This window comes from Scyliorhinus torazame, chromosome 1 (genome assembly GCF_047496885.1).
Source record: "Scyliorhinus torazame isolate Kashiwa2021f chromosome 1, sScyTor2.1, whole genome shotgun sequence".
NCBI lineage: Eukaryota > Metazoa > Chordata > Chondrichthyes > Carcharhiniformes > Scyliorhinidae > Scyliorhinus > Scyliorhinus torazame.
In genome coordinates, this window is record NC_092707.1 from 27,206,586 (window position 1) to 27,219,330 (window position 12,745).

The 12,745-nt window shown below is 52.0% G+C and overlaps 1 protein-coding gene and 1 non-coding gene across 3 annotated transcripts in view; one reads left to right on the plus strand and one right to left on the minus strand.

The window, feature by feature from the left end:
• Positions 1 to 12,745, plus strand: part of sgsm1a (small G protein signaling modulator 1a) — a 303,238-nt gene that overhangs the window by 106,456 nt on the left and 184,037 nt on the right. The gene's annotated exons all lie outside the window — the stretch shown is intronic.
• LOC140430309 (U1 spliceosomal RNA) lies at positions 10,484 to 10,644 on the minus strand. The gene has a single exon (XR_011949375.1). It is a non-coding gene; the product is annotated as a U1 spliceosomal RNA (small nuclear RNA).

A 12,745-nucleotide genomic window follows, 5' to 3' on the forward strand; every position in this document is an offset into this window, starting at 1 on the left:
ACTAATCTCGGAATACAGACATACTGATCTCGGAATACAGACACACTGATCTCGGAATACAGACACACTGATCTCGGAATACAGACACGCTGATCTCGGGATAGAGACACACTCATCTTGGAATACAGACACACTGATCTCGGGATAGAGACACACTGATCTCGGGATACAGACACACTGATCTCAGGATACAGACATACTGATCTCGGAATACAGACACACTGATCTCGGAATACAGACACACTGATCTCGGAATACAGACACACAGATCTCGGAATACAGACACACTGATCTCGGGATAGAGACACACTGATCTCAGAATACAGACACACTGATCTCGGAATACAGACATACTGATCTCGGAATACAGACTCACTGATCTCGGAATACAGACACACTGATCTCGGAATACAGACACACTGATCTCGGAATACAGACATACTGATCTCGGAATACAGACACACTGATCTCGGAATACAGACACACTGATCTCGGAATACAGACACACTGATCTCGGGATAGAGACAAACTGATCTCAGGATACAGACACACTGATCTCGGAATACAGACACACTGATCTCGGAATACAGACACACTGATCTCGGGATAGAGACACACTGATCTCGGGATACAGACACACTGATCTCCGGATACAGACACACTGATCTCGGAATACAGACACACTGATCTTGGGATACAGACACACTGATCTCGGAATACAGGCGCACTGATCTCGGGATACAGACATACTGATCTAGGGATACAGATACTGATCTCGGGATACAGACACACTAATCTGGAGATACAGACACGCTGATCCCGGGATACAGACTCACTGGTCTCGGGAAACAGACACACTCATCTCGGGATACAGACACACTGATCGCGGGATATAGATACACAGATATGGAGATAGAGACACACTGATCTCGGGATACAGACACACTGATCTCGGAATACCGACACACTGACATCGGGATACAGACACACTGATCTCGGGATACAGACACACAGATCTCGGGATACAGACATACTGACCTCGGGATGCAGACACACTGATCTCGGGATACAGACACACTGATCTAGGGATACAGACACACTGATCTAGGGATACAGTCACAGTGATCTCGGGATACAGACACACTGATCTCGGGATACACACTGATCTCAGGATACAGACACACTGATCTCAGGATACAGACAGACTGATCTCGGGATACAGACACACTGATCTCAGGATACAGACACACTGATCTCGGGATACAGACACAGTGATCTAGGGATACAGATACACTGATATCGGGATACAGACACACTGATCTCAGGATACAGACACACTGATCTAGAGATACAGACACACTGATCTCGGAATACAGACACACTGATCTCGGGATACAGACACACTGATCTCAGGATACAGACACACTGATCTTGGGATACAGACACACTGATCTCGGAATACAGACATACTGATCTCGGAATACAGACACACTGATCTCGGAATACAGACACACTGATCTCGGAATACAGACATACTGATCTCGGAATACAGACACACTGATCTCGGAATACAGACACACTGATCTCGGAATACAGACACACTGATCTCGGGATAGAGACACACTGATCTCAGGATACAGACACACTGATCTCGGAATACAGACACACTGATCTCGGAATACAGACACACTGATCTCGGGATAGAGACACACTGATCTCGGGATACAGACACACTGATCTCCGGATACAGACACACTGATCTCGGAATACAGACACACTGATCTTGGGATACAGACACACTGATCTCGGGATACAGACACACAGATCTCGGGATACAGACATACTGATCTCAGAATACAGACACACTGATCTTGGGATACAGACACACTGATCTCGGAATACAGACACGCTGATCTCGGGATACAGACATACTGATCTAGGGATACAGATACTGATCTCGGGATACAGACACACTAATCTGGAGATACAGACACGCTGATCCCGGGATACAGACTCACTGGTCTCGGGAAACAGACACACTCATCTCGGGATACAGACACACTGATCTCGGGATATAGATACACAGATATGGAGATAGAGACACACTGATCTCGGGATACAGACACACTGATCTCGGAATACCGACACACTGATATCGGGATACAGACACACTGATCTCGGGATACAGACACACAGATCTCGGGATACAGACATACTGACCTCGGGATGCAGACACACTGATCTCGGGATACAGACACACTGATCTAGGGATACAGACACACTGATCTAGGGATACAGTCACAGTGATCTCGGGATACAGACACACTGATCTCGGGATACACACTGATCTCGGGATACAGACACACTGATCTCAGGATACAGACAGACTGATCTCGGGATACAGACACACTGATCTCAGGATACAGACACACTGATCTCGGGATACAGACACAGTGATCTAGGGATACAGATACACTGATATCGGGATACAGACACACTGATCTCAGGATACAGACACACTGATCTAGAGATACAGACACACTGATCTCGGAATACAGACACACTGATCTCGGGATACAGACACACTGATCTCAGGATACAGACACACTGATCTTGGGATACAGACACACTGATCTTGGAATACAGGCGCACTGATCTCGGGATACAGACATACTGATCTCGGAATACAGACACACTGATCTAGGGATACAGATAATGATCTCGAGATACAGACACACTGATCTCGGGATACAGACTCACTGATCTCGGGAAACAGACACGCTCATCTCGGGATACAGACACACTGATCTCGGGATACAGACACACTGATCTCGGGATACAGACACACTGATATGGAGATAGAGACACACTGATCTCGGGATACAGACGCACTGATCTCGGGATACAGACGCACTGATCTCGGGATACAGAGACACTGATCTCGAGATACAGGCACACTGATCTAGGGATACAGATACACTGATCTCGGGATACAGACGCACTGATCTCGGGATACAGACACACTGATCTCGGGATACAGACGCACTGATCTCGGGATACAGAGACACTGATCTCGAGATACAGGCACACTGATCTAGGGATACAGATACACTGATCTCGGGATACAGACACACTGATCTCGGGATACAGACACACTGATCTCGGGATACAGACACAATGATCTCGACATACAGACACACTGATCTCGGGATACAGACACACTGATCTCGGGATACAGATATACTGATCTCGGGATACAGACACAATGATCTCGACATACAGACACACTGATCTCGACATACAGACACACTGATCTCGGGATACAGACACACTGATCTCGGGATACAGACACATTGCTCTCGGGATGCAGACACACTGATTTTGGGATGCAGACACACTGATCTCGGGATACAGACACACTGATCTCGGGATACAGATACACTGATCCCGGGATACAGATATACTGATCTCGGGATACAGACACACTGATTTTGGGATGCAGACACACTGATTTTGGGATACAGATGCACTGATCTCGGGATACAGACACACTGATCTTGGGATACAGATGCACTGATCTCGGGATACAGACACACTGATCTCTGAATGCAGACACACTGATCTCGGGATACAGACACACTGATTTAGGGATACAAACACACTGATCTCGGGATACAAACTGATTGATGCACTTCAAGGCCAGAATGGTAGTTAGGAAAATCTGGTCCGGATTCTCCCCTACACGGCGGGGCGGGGGGTCCCGGCGGGATGGAGTGGCGGGAACCACTCTGGCGTCGGGCACCTTTAGGGGCCAAGCCCTCACCTCGAGGGGCTACCCAGGCGCCGGAGTTGTTTGTGTGCCGCTGACCGGCGAAAGTCCGTGCAGGCGCGGGAGCGACAGCGGCTGCTGACGCCATCCCAGCGCATGCGCAGGGTGGAGTGTCTCTTACGCGTCGGTCATGGTGAAGGCTGAGGCCGAGGCGGAGGGAAAAGAGTTCCCCCACAGCACAGGCCCGCGGATCGGTGGGCCCCGATTGCGGGCCAGGCCACCGTGGCGGCACCCCCCCGGGGCCAGATCGCCCCGCCCCCCCCCCCCCCCCCCCCCCCCAGGACCCCGGAGCCCGCCCACGCCGCCTAGTCCCGCCAGTAAGAGAGGTGGTTTGATTCTCGCCGGTGGGACAGGCATTCCAGCAGCGGGACTTCGGCCCATCGCGGGCCGGAGAATCGCCGGGAAGGGGCCCGCCGACTGCGCAGCCCGATTCCCGCCCCCGCCAAATATCCGGTGCCGGAGAATTCGGCAACCGGCGGGGGCGTGATTCACGCCGGCCCCCGGCGATTCTCCGACCCGGCGGGGGGGGGGGCTGAGTATCCCGTCCCTGAAAAGGGTAAATGAAAGATCTGAGGTGGGATTCTCCGGTTGGCGATGCCGAAATCGGGTTCAGTGATCGGCCGGAGAATACCCGTTTCTGACCAAATCGGGGGCGGCGCCGCTTTCACGATGATCCGCCCCCTCCAAAGCGGCGTACTCTAGGAGTACAGACGGCCTCAGGACGTTGCCTGAGGCCCACCCCCGATGCTCTGCCCCCGACCGGCCGGGTTCCCGACCGTGTGGGACTCTCATGGTCTTGCCCGTCGGGAAATCGGCGTGGCGGCTGCGGACTCAGTCCAGAGCCGCCACAGTCGGGGGAGGGCCGATCAGCGGGCGGGGGGGGGACCTTGTCAGGGACTGGGGGCACTATTGGGGGGCGGGTCCGGGGAGACATATTTTGCGCGCCGGGTCCACGAGAGGCCGGTGCCATGTTGCAGGGCCCATCCTCTGCAGCAGTCGTCGTGCGCATGCGTGGCTACAGACCCGGCAATTCTCCGGGCAGTATCGGCAGCTAGCACCGTCTGCTCCGCACTCCCGGCATGCTCGCCCCCAGCCAAACGGAGGTTCGGTGGCCGCTTTACCCCCAGTTTTCGGTTGTAAAACGGCACCGTTCACATGCCGGGGACATAGCCTCAAAATCGGAGAATTCACCCCCTTGGTTTTAAGAGCAGATTTTGGAATCTGGGCAAAGTGAATGTGTATGAAGTTCTGATTGGTGTAAAGGAGGGAGCTCATCAGAGGAAATCCATCAGAAGTGTGTTGCATCGATTTGCTAAAATCGCTTCACGCGAGTGGAAATAGAATGATAGTCAGATTCTGGATGATCATTTTGGACTATTATCACTGGAACAGGAAAGGCTAATGAGCAAATGGAACTGATCCTGATTGAAAGGTCCCAGAGTGGACAATTGGCGGAATTTGACCAGAATTTGGCCAAGTGTCAGGATCCCAGAGAAAACTGGCGTCGGACTCTCCAGACACCAGAACCAACTTGCCAAATAGAAGTGAGTGGGCGAGGGTTGCGTCCTCCCTCTGGCAAGGTGGGCCTCTTAGAGCCAGGAAATGACTCCACACAGAGAGGTCTCGGGGGCTCCCCTCTCCCTCACTCCAGACATTAATCGCCGGCTCTAGACCCCCTCAGTGTCCCCTTCCCACCCACATGAGGTTCCCGCTAGGATATGCCCCTCGCACTGCCCCCTGGCAGAGGTTGACACTGCCAGGCTGGCGGTCCCACGGGCAGCGAGGGCGACCTCAAGATTCCATCCCATATTTTCGCTGCTTGGTGAATTGGTGAATCACCTGAGGAAGGAGCAGTGGTCCGAAAGCTAGTGATTTGAAACAAACCTGTTGGACTTTAACCTGGTGTTGTAAGACTTCTTACTGTGCTCGCCCCAGTCCAACGCCGGCATCTCCACATCATGGTGAATTGGTAATCAAGTAGCATAAGCTGAATCAAACAAGTTGGGGTACGTTTATTTTCGTTTCCAGGTCCATAGTGTAAATCCAGGAGGAGTGATTTAAAAAAAAAGACTTGAATTTCTCTAGCACCTTTCACAGACACCAGACAAAATCCAGACACAACAGGCTGAATGGCCTCGCGACCCATTTGTTTTCATCATGATCAGCTCCACCCCACCTCGACCCATTTGTTTTCATCCCATTTCATTTTAACTGTCTTTTACCATTTCTTTCTCTCTTGTCTTTCTTTATATATATTTACCCCCCCCCCCACCTTATCCACCTTTCCTTACCCTTTCCCCCCTTTGCCTCCCCCTTTCCGTCCCGCCACATCTACATCTGTCAGAGTTTACCCTCTGATGTTAGTTTCTCTGCAGTTTGACCTTTCATACCTTTTGTTCTCTCTGGGGACTGCCATTAACACTCTTTCCCCTTGGTTTCTGTGGCTATTAGCGCCCGGTTTCCCTGGGTTTCTGTGGCTATGACTCATCTTTCATTCTCACTCCACGGTATAAATATTTCCCACTTTCTCTGTCTGTTAGCTTTGACAAAGGGTCACTTGGACTCGAAACGTCAGCTCTTTTCTCTCCCTACAGATGCTGCCCGACCTGCTGAGATTTTCCAGCATTTTCTCTTTGGTCTCTGAATGGCCTCTTTCAGCACTGCTGCCGTTCTGTGACTCGCTTGATTTGCAGCATTGTCAGTACTTTGCCTTTTTTGTGGAAATGAGAAGTTCGTCGGGGAACAGTAATAACTGCTCGTGGAGCGGATGTTTCCGGAAGCTGCTCCGGGCATCATCCTCTGAAGGTGACGAATGGCCGCGAACATTTTCCTTCGATCCAGCCCAGTTTACGGGCTGCTTATCGCGCGGCTGCTTGAGGCTCGCCTGTTGTAGTATTAACACGACCAAGCAGACTGTGTGGCTAATGATGCAGGATCTTTGCTCACTGACTGGCCCATTAATTTATTTCTGAGCTCAGTTTAACAGCAGCAGTGCTGCTTCTGAAGGGAGGCCAGAATCTAAGCTGCAACGTTCAATTTCTTTGAAAGAAATGTGTTGATGGGGAACAATGCAGCTGTACACTCACCTTGTCCAGCTGCCCTAACACTGTACATTGTTGGGTATGACTCAGAGATATCTGAACAGTGAAAATTGTCTTTGTTGTGTGACTGTGGTTACATTGATTTGATTAAATTTTGCCTTTGAAGGGTCTTTAGAGGGTGGCGGATGAGAAGTCAGGTTCCTCCACACTGACTGTTAATTGATAAACAACTTGGACTTTCTTTCAGCCGTGCCATCAGTTAGAAAGGCCCTAAGCTCTGGATATCCCTTCCTATTCCTCTCAACCTCTCTCAGCTCCTTTAAGACACTCTTTGAAAACCACACCTTTGACCAATGTTCAGCCGTCCCTCCTAACACCGGCGTGCATGGCCCAGTGACAACATTTTGTCCGCGAATGCCTCTGTGAAGGGCCATGTCCCTGCGTTAAAAGGGCTTTGCACTGAGCTGATCTGGCTCTAAGAAAGTCCACCAAGGAACCCACTTGCGAATCTCGCAGTGTCGCTGTGGGGAATCATTGTGGCGAATGGGTGGGGGGGCGTAAACCTGTAACCTTCTGCTTGATGATGTTCATAGAACCACAGAATCTCTACAGTGCAGAAGGAGACCATTTGGCCCATCAAGTCTACACCGACGCTCTGATAGTGCACTCTAACTGAGCTCCCACCCCGCCCTATCCCTGTAACCCAGTAACCCCACTTAAACCGCAAATCCCTGGACACTAAGGGGCAATTCAGCGTGGCCAATCCACCTAACCTGCACATCTTTGGACTGTGGGAGGAAACCGGAGCACCCGGAGGAAACCCACGCACACACGGGGAGGAAATGAAAACCCCACAGAGGCAGTGACCCAAGGCCGGAATTAAATCCGGGTCCCTGGTGCTGTGAGGCAGCAGTGCTAACCACTGTGCCGCCCCAGTTGAAACTCTGCTTCCTTTTGCAACCAGGCTCACGGTTACATCCTGGTAACCAACATTTCCAGGATTGCCATTGGCTCCTTTGATTCCGTCTCTACTGGAGCACTCTAAGGGGGTTGGGCTGGCTATATAAGGTGATGGACCACCTCTCCAGTTTGTTTCCTCAATCCCCCTCAGGGTGACTAGTGCCTTCCCTGCAGTGGACTAGGTTTTCTTGCAGATTCACAGTTGCCCGAAGCGCCTGGCCCTCAGATAGGCAGATTTACGTATTGAAAAATCGATTACGCTGTTATAATGCTTTTACGATCGTTAATTTTTAATTGACTGTTGTCATTATGTAATAAGCAGAATGCCCAGACAAGGGGGTCGCACATCATTGTCTTTACCGGGTTCTGTGCTGCTAATTTGTTGTCAGTGATTGGGTTCTGGACCCAATCACTGTAAGAAGCACTTGGGAAACAGAGGTGATCGTCAAAGGGGCAACAAACCCCTTGTCTTCACACCTCCCCTGACCCTCAGCTCAACCTGAGGGGGTGGCGGATTAGAGTGGAGGGGGGTTAGAGAGCTGTGGGGGTGAGAGCGGGGGGGAGTCTGGAAGAGAGGGCGGGGGGGGGGGTTGAAAGTGGGGGTGGGGTGAAGGGGGGTTGCGGGATAGACTGTCCCACCTCACTGAAAGGAAGGACTTGCAAATCCACCCTTGATCCAGCAATCCTGCTCTCTCTCTCTCCGGGATCGCGGTCAATGGTGGGAGTGCTGGGTGCCTGTTTCTAGACGTCTCCCAAAACCTTCCCCAGAAATACTACTGGACACACAGTGTCTTGGGGTCACATAAGATGGGATGTGGAAGAAATGGCGACATTAGAGGGCATTCCTGTAAAGTACGGGGGGTGGGATTCTCTGATCCTGAGGCTAAGTGTTGACTCCGTCGTAAACGCCATTGCGTTTCTCGACGGCGTCAACATGGCCTCAGGAGTAGCGATTCTGACCCCTACAGGGGGCCAGCACGGCACTGGAGCAACCCACGCCACTGCAGCTGCCGATCCCGGTGTCAGGTGGGCACCGCGGGTTTGCACATGCCCAGTGCCAGTGCGTGTATGCCGGGTGGGATCGGCGCCAGTGCGTGCATGCCCAGTAGGACCGACGCCAATGTGTGCATACCCAGTGAGACTGGCGCCAATGCGTGCATGCCCAGTGGGATCGGTGCCAATGCGTGCATGCCCAGTGGGATCGGTGCCAATGCGTGCATGCCCAGTGGGACCGGCGCCAATGTGTGCATGCCCAGTGGGATCGGTGCCAATGCGCGCATGACCAGTGGGATCGGCGGCAATCGCGCATGCCCAGTGGGATTGGCGCCAATGCGCGCATGCCCAGTGGGATCGACGCCAATGCGCACATGCCCAATGGGATCGACGCCAATGCGCAGTGGCTCCCTTCTCCGCGCCGGCCCCGACGCAACATGGCGTAGGGCTACAGGGGCCGGCGCGGAACAAAAGAGGCCCCCAGCCCGAGAGGCCGGCCCGGCAATCGGTACGCCCCGATCGCGGGCCAGGCCACAGCGGAGGCCCCCCGGGGTCGGACCCCACCCCCACCAGGCCTCCCCGGATGCATGCACGCCGAGGTCCCGCCGGGTAAGACCAGGTGTGAACGGCCCCGGCAGGACTCGGATTTTGTGCGTGGCCTCTTGGCCATCCTGGGCGGAGAATCGCCGTGGGGACTGGTGCCAATGGCGCCGATTCTCCGCTCTCCGGAGAATTGCCGGGGCGTCGTCGCACAATTCACGCCCGTTCCAGTGATTCTCCAGCCCGGCCTAGTCTGAGAGAATCCCGCCCAGGATATTTGGTCTCCGATCATTTTCCCATCAGGTACGTATCCAATTCCCTTTTGAAAGCCAAGATTGAATCTGCTTCCTCCACAGGCTCAGATAGTGCATTCCAGATCCTAACCACTCGCTGCTGAAAAATATTTTTCCTCATGTTGCTGTTAGTTGTTTTGTCAAACACCCAAATCGGTTTTCTCCGACTCAATGCTTCAAGATACACGCGTTGGCGCCGATCCGACTGGGCATACACGATGACTTTAATGGCAGTGAGGTCAGATACACACACAACTGCCTGTATCAAAGATGGCGTGGGCCAAACCTAGCCGAAAAATAACTCTGTTCTCGCCTCCCTTCTCCTGAGTGGGAGGGGAGGGCTGGGAGGGGGGGGACACAGTGAGTGGAAGGGGAGGGCTCAGGAGAGAGAGAGAGAGAGAGGTGAGTGGGAGGTGAGGGCTCAAGCGAGAGAGAGAGAGAGAGGGGAGACGAGAGTGAGTTGAGGGTTCAAGAGAGAGAGAGAGAGAGGGCGGTAAGTGGGAGATGGTGGTTCGAGAGGGAGAGAGAGAGAGAGGACGGCGAGTGGGAGGTGAGGGTTTGAGAGAGAGAGGGCGATGAGTGGGAAGTGAGGGCTCGAGCGAGGGGTGGTGAGTGGGAGGTGAGGGCTCGAGAGAGAGAGAGAGAGGGGAGAGGCGAGTGGGAGGTGGGGGTTCAAGAGAGAGAGAGGGCGGCGAGTGGGAAGTGAGGGCTCGAGCGAAGTGTGGCGAGTGGGAGGTGAGGGCACGAGAGAGAGAGAGAGGGGATCAGTGAATGGGAACTGAGGGCTCGAGCGAGGGGAGGTGAGTGGGAGTTGAGGTTTTTTTTTAGGGGAGAGAGTGAACGCAGTCTCCCACTACCACAAATTTTGCAGTCGAGTATCCCGCATTTGGGACATCGCAGGCATCAGCACACCAGACGTGCAATGGGCTAGCCTCGTCCTGGGCAAACCAACTTCTTAATCATGGTTTCACCCCTGCCAGGTAATTATAGGAGTTGAGGGTTTGAGAGAGAGAAAGAGAGAGCGGGTCAGTGAATGGGAGATGAGGACTTGTTTGGGATAGAGCGAGTGAGAGGTGAGGGCTCGGGAGAGGAGGCTGAGCGAAGGCGGACACTGGATGCACAGTGTGATGGATGTGGGAATTTGTTATAAATTATATTTTATATTTTGTTGTAGTATTACTAAAAACCCTGGGTTCAAATGCATACAGGCAATATGTCTGCTAAAGCTGTAATTAAGGAGACGTAAACGTGAGATAATCATTGATTGTAACCATTTACTTGTTTACAGGGGGATAGCTAATGGAACATTGTTTACAGAAAGGAGATTCCCTGGGCTGTAGTTAATTTATATGGAAGTGGTGTTAGCAAAGCACGTCATGGGACATCTTAGTGGAATACAGATGATGTAAGGTCTGGAAAGAGTACAGCAAGTAACCCTGATTGCTAACTTTATTTATGAGTGGACTTGAACTGCATTGGGGTTGCTTGGTTGGAATATATATAGTGAATGTGTAGGGCATAAAGTTTTTCTTTTATTTGAGAACTGTTTAACTGTTAATTGTAAAGCTATTTCTGTGATGTTAATGTGGCTAATTTTGTGTTTAAATTAAAGTTTGTTTTAGTATAAAGGATACCTTCTGGTCAGTGCAATCACTCCTGGTGTGAAATATCCTTTCCTCCCAGTTTTACATGGAATTGGGGCCTGGTCCCAGTATCCTAAAACAGCAATGATGTTAGCAGTGGGAGTAACCACTGTTGCCGCAGAGGATAGACTGGATGCCGGGGGGGTGTCATGTGCAACTGTTCCTGTTCGGCGGCAGTTACCATAGTGAATGCGGAAAGAGCTTTAAACTGCATCTAATCTGCACTCTCGATCACTGTGAGAACATCCGGCTGACATTGGGTCCAGTGAATGGATGTACCGACATTGTTCATCTTGCCAGGTAGAAAACGTTACTTGCTGTGATGTGTGCACATGTGCGTGTCTGCCCAATTGAATCATTGGATAAAGGTTGGGTTCGGCCTGAGGTTTTGGAAACTCATTGTGCACGTGAGGAAGACGAGATGAGAGGAATCATAGAATCCCTGCAGTGCAGAAGGAGGCCATTCAGCCCATCGAGTCTGCGCCGACCCTTCGAATGTGCCTATTTACAAATGTCCACCCCTACCTTTCCCCATAATCCCTTAACCTAACCTGCACACGCCTGGACACTAAGGGGCAATTTAGCGTGGCCAATCCACCTAACCTGCACATTTTTGGACTTTGGGAGGAAGCTGGAGCACCCGGAGGAAACCCATGGAGAAAACGTGTAGACTCCGCACAGACAGTGACCCAAGCCGGGAATCGTACCTGGGACACTGGAGCTGTGAAACAACTGTGCTAACCACTGTGCTACCGTGCTGCCAGAACTCTTGGAATTGTGCATGTGTTTAGATTGAGTTAATCCTGTTTAGCCTTCCACAACATGGCGAATTAACCTGTGGACATGAGGCTTTCAACACATGACTAATCAGACAAGGTGGCAGTGGAGTGTGGTCACCCTATCTCTACCACACTCACATCCAACGCCCTAATGAGGAGGTGGTAAGACAAAGGAACAAAATGGGATGTCGCGGGATGGGGGAAAGCGAGAGACAGGGCCGGCATTCTCCATTGCGAGTCCGCCTCGCTGCCAGCGAGAATAGAGAATTTGCCGCACGGCCACATCCTCTTTCACTGCAGAGGGACCGGAGAACCCCGCCGGCGTGAAGCAACGGAGAATCCCGGCCCAGAATTCTGGGATTGGAATTTGAACCCACCTTCTAGAGGGCAAGGAACCTGCCGTCAGCCCCGTTTAGAATCATAGAATAGAATCATAGAACTTACAGTGCAGAAGGAGGCCATTCGGCCCATCGAGTCTGCACCGACCTTTACAAAGGGCGCCCTACTCAAGCCCACGTATCTACCCTATGCCCGTAACCCAGTAACCCCCACTTAGCCTTTTTGGACACTAAGGGCAATTTAGCGCGGCCAATCCACCTAACCCGCACATCTTTGGACTTTGTGCACATGATGTGCACATCTTTAACAAACGCTCCACTGATGCACA